The sequence below is a fragment of the Egretta garzetta genome, unplaced genomic scaffold, assembly GCF_000687185.1.
Source record: "Egretta garzetta isolate BGI_Z169 unplaced genomic scaffold, ASM68718v1 scaffold1080, whole genome shotgun sequence".
In the NCBI taxonomy this organism is placed as follows: Eukaryota; Metazoa; Chordata; class Aves; order Pelecaniformes; family Ardeidae; genus Egretta; species Egretta garzetta.
This window is the reverse complement of record NW_009258399.1, coordinates 31,019-35,580: the sequence shown is the minus strand read 5'-3', so window position 1 is coordinate 35,580 and position 4,562 is coordinate 31,019. Positions and strand designations below refer to the sequence as shown.

At 45.4% G+C, this 4,562-nt stretch overlaps 1 protein-coding gene across 1 annotated transcript in view; it reads left to right on the top strand.

Annotated features, from left to right (window-relative positions):
* LOC104129736 (transcription factor CP2) overlaps positions 1-4,562 on the top strand; it is a 36,839-nt gene that overhangs the window by 9,740 nt on the left and 22,537 nt on the right. The gene's annotated exons all lie outside the window — the stretch shown is intronic.

Here is a 4,562-nt window from a genome sequence, read left to right as displayed (position 1 = left end):
GGGGGCTGCAGGGCCCCCCCGGAGCGGGGAATGGGGGCGAGGGAGGAGGGCTGGGGGAAAGGAGGGAACTGGGAGAAAGGGAGGGAATTGGGAGAAAGGGAGGGAATTGGAGAAAGGGAGGAAATTGGAGAAAGGGAGGAAATTGGAGAAAAACAGGAAAGTTGGAGAAAGGAGGGAAATTGGAGAAAAACAGGGAAATTGGAGAAAAGGCGAAATAGGAGAATGGGGGGAAATGGGAGAAAAGGGAGGAAATTGGAGAAAAACAGGGAAATGGGAGAAAAGGGGGAAATGGGAGAAAAGGCAGGAAATTGGAGAAAAACAGGGAAGTGGGAGAATGGGAAGAAATTGGAGAAAAACAGGGAAGTTGGAGAAAGTAGGGAAATGGGAGAAAAGGGAGGGAATTGGGAGAAAGGGAGGAAATTGGAGAAATGGAGGAAATTGGAGAAAAACTGGGAAACTGGAGAAAGGAAGGAAATGGGAGAAAAGGGGGAAAATGGGGGAAAGGGAGGAAAATGGGAGAAAAGTAGGGAAATGGGAGGAAATGGAGGGAAATGGAGAAAAATAGGGAAAATAGAGAAAGGGAGGGAAATGGGAGAAAGGAAGGAAATTGGAGAAATGGAGGAAATTGGAGAAAAACAGGGAAGTGGGAGAAAGGAGGGAAATTGGAGAAAAATAGGGAAATTGGAGAAAGGAGGGAAATGGGAGAAAAGGGAGGGAATTGGGAGAAGGGGAGGAAATTAGAGAAAAGGGGGGGAAATGGGAGAAAAGGAGGGAAATGGGAGGAAACCAGGGAAATTAGGAAAAAATAGGGAAACTGGAGAAAAGGGGAAATGGGAGAAAAGAAGGAAAATTGGAGAAAATGAGAAGTAGAGAAAGGGAGGAAAATGGGAGAAAAGGAGGGAAATTGGAGGAAATGGAGGAACTTGGAGAAAAATAGGAAAGTTGGAGGAAAGGGGGAAATAGGAGAAAAGGGGGAAAAGGAGGGAAGGCGAGAAAAGGAAAGTTGAAGAAAAGGACAAATGGAGGAAAAGGGAAAATGGAGGAAAGGAGGAAAATTGGAGCAGAGGGGAAATCAGTGAAAAGGAGGGAAAATGGAGAAAAGGAGGAGAACTGGAGAATGAGAGGAAAATGGGAGAAAGGGAGGGAAATTGAGGGAAAGAAGGAAAATTAGAGGAAAAGAGGGAACTGGGAAAAAGGGAGGAAAATCTGAGAAAGGGGCGAAAATGGGAGAAAAGGAGGAGGATTGGGAAAAAAGGGAAATTAGGGAAAGGGAGGAAAATGGGAGAAGAGGAGGGAAACGGGAGAAGAGAGAGGAAATGGGAGAAGAGAGAGGAAATGAGAGAAAGGGAGGAAAATGGGAGAAGAGGAAGGAAATGGGAGAAAGGGGGGAAAATAGGAGAAAATGAGGAGGATTGGGGAAAAAAAGGAAATTAGGGAAAGGGAGGAAAATGGGAGAAGAGGAGGGAAATGGGAGAAGAAGAGGGAAATGCGAGAAGAGGAGGGAAATGGGAGAAAAGGAAAGAAATGGGAGAAAAGGAAGGAAATGGGAGAAAGGGAGGAAAATGGGAGAAGAGGAAGGAAATGGGAGAAAGGAGGAAAATAGGAGAAAATGAGGAGGATTGGGGGAAAAAAGGAAATTAGGGAAAGGGAGGGAAATGGGAGAAGAGGAAGGAAATGGGAGAAGAGAGAGGAAATGGGAGAAGAGAGAGGAAATGAGAGAAAGGGAGGAAAATGGGAGAAGAGGAAGGAAATGGGAGAAAGGAGGAAAATAGGAGAAAATGAGGAGGATTGGGGGAAAAAAGGAAATTAGGGAAAGGGAGGGAAATGGGAGAAGAGGAAGGAAATGGGAGAAGAGAGAGGAAATGGGAGAAGAGAGAGGAAATGAGAGAAAGGGAGGAAAATGGGAGAAGAGGAAGGAAATGGGAGAAAGGAGGAAAATAGGAGAAAATGAGGAGGATTGGGGGAAAAAAGGAAATTAGGGAAAGGGAGGGAAATGGGAGAAGAGGAAGGAAATGGGAGAAGAGAGAGGAAATGGGAGAAGAGAGAGGAAATGAGAGAAAGGGAGGAAAATGGGAGAAGAGGAAGGAAATGGGAGAAAGGGGGGAAAATAGGAGAAAATGAGGAGGATTGGGGGAAAAAAGGAAATTAGGGAAAGGGAGGGAAATGGGAGAAGAGGAAGGAAATGGGAGAAGAGAGAGGAAATGGGAGAAGAGAGAGGAAATGAGAGAAAGGGAGGAAAATGGGAGAAGAGGAAGGAAATGGGAGAAAGGAGGAAAATAGGAGAAAATGAGGAGGATTGGGGGAAAAAAGGAAATTAGGGAAAGGGAGGGAAATGGGAGAAGAGGAAGGAAATGGGAGAAGAGAGAGGAAATGGGAGAAGAGAGAGGAAATGAGAGAAAGGGAGGAAAATGGGAGAAGAGGAAGGAAATGGGAGAAAGGAGGAAAATAGGAGAAAATGAGGAGGATTGGGGGAAAAAAGGAAATTAGGGAAAGGGAGGGAAATGGGAGAAGAGGAAGGAAATGGGAGAAGAGAGAGGAAATGGGAGAAGAGAGAGGAAATGAGAGAAAGGGAGGAAAATGGGAGAAGAGGAAGGAAATGGGAGAAAGGAGGAAAATAGGAGAAAATGAGGAGGATTGGGGGAAAAAAGGAAATTAGGGAAAGGGAGGGAAATGGGAGAAGAGGAAGGAAATGGGAGAAGAGAGAGGAAATGGGAGAAGAGAGAGGAAATGAGAGAAAGGGAGGAAAATGGGAGAAGAGGAAGGAAATGGGAGAAAGGAGGAAAATAGGAGAAAATGAGGAGGATTGGGGGAAAAAAGGAAATTAGGGAAAGGGAGGGAAATGGGAGAAGAGGAAGGAAATGGGAGAAGAGAGAGGAAATGGGAGAAGAGAGAGGAAATGAGAGAAAGGGAGGAAAATGGGAGAAGAGGAAGGAAATGGGAGAAAGGAGGAAAATAGGAGAAAATGAGGAGGATTGGGGGAAAAAAGGAAATTAGGGAAAGGGAGGGAAATGGGAGAAGAGGAAGGAAATGGGAGAAGAGAGAGGAAATGGGAGAAGAGAGAGGAAATGAGAGAAAGGGAGGAAAATGGGAGAAGAGGAAGGAAATGGGAGAAAGGAGGAAAATAGGAGAAAATGAGGAGGATTGGGGGAAAAAAGGAAATTAGGGAAAGGGAGGGAAATGGGAGAAGAGGAAGGAAATGGGAGAAGAGAGAGGAAATGGGAGAAGAGAGAGGAAATGAGAGAAAGGGAGGAAAATGGGAGAAGAGGAAGGAAATGGGAGAAAGGAGGAAAATAGGAGAAAATGAGGAGGATTGGGGGAAAAAAGGAAATTAGGGAAAGGGAGGGAAATGGGAGAAGAGGAAGGAAATGGGAGAAGAGAGAGGAAATGGGAGAAGAGAGAGGAAATGAGAGAAAGGGAGGAAAATGGGAGAAGAGGAAGGAAATGGGAGAAAGGAGGAAAATAGGAGAAAATGAGGAGGATTGGGGGAAAAAAGGAAATTAGGGAAAGGGAGGGAAATGGGAGAAGAGGAAGGAAATGGGAGAAGAGAGAGGAAATGGGAGAAGAGAGAGGAAATGAGAGAAAGGGAGGAAAATGGGAGAAGAGGAAGGAAATGGGAGAAAGGAGGAAAATAGGAGAAAATGAGGAGGATTGGGGGAAAAAAGGAAATTAGGGAAAGGGAGGGAAATGGGAGAAGAGGAAGGAAATGGGAGAAGAGAGAGGAAATGGGAGAAGAGAGAGGAAATGAGAGAAAGGGAGGAAAATGGGAGAAGAGGAAGGAAATGGGAGAAAGGAGGAAAATAGGAGAAAATGAGGAGGATTGGGGGAAAAAAGGAAATTAGGGAAAGGGAGGGAAATGGGAGAAGAGGAAGGAAATGGGAGAAGAGAGAGGAAATGGGAGAAGAGAGAGGAAATGAGAGAAAGGGAGGAAAATGGGAGAAGAGGAAGGAAATGGGAGAAAGGAGGAAAATAGGAGAAAATGAGGAGGATTGGGGGAAAAAAGGAAATTAGGGAAAGGGAGGGAAATGGGAGAAGAGGAAGGAAATGGGAGAAGAGAGAGGAAATGGGAGAAGAGAGAGGAAATGAGAGAAAGGGAGGAAAATGGGAGAAGAGGAAGGAAATGGGAGAAAGGGGGGAAAATAGGAGAAAATGAGGAGGATTGGGGAAAAAAAGGAAATTAGGGAAAGGGAGGAAAATGGGAGAAGAGGAGGGAAATGGGAGAAGAAGAGGGAAATGCGAGAAGAGGAGGGAAATGGGAGAAAAGGAAAGAAATGGGAGAAAAGGAAGGAAATGGGAGAAAGGGAGGAAAATGGGAGAAGAGGAAGGAAATGGGAGAAAGGAGGAAAATAGGAGAAAATGAGGAGGATTGGGGGAAAAAAGGAAATTAGGGAAAGGGAGGGAAATGGGAGAAGAGGAAGGAAATGGGAGAAGAGGGAGGAAATGGGAGAAAAGGAAGGAAATGGGAGAAAGGGAGGAAAATGGGAGAAAAGGAGGAGGGTTGGGGGAAAAAAGGAAATTAGGGAAAGGGAGGGAAATGGGAGAAGAGGAAGGAAATGGGAGAAGAG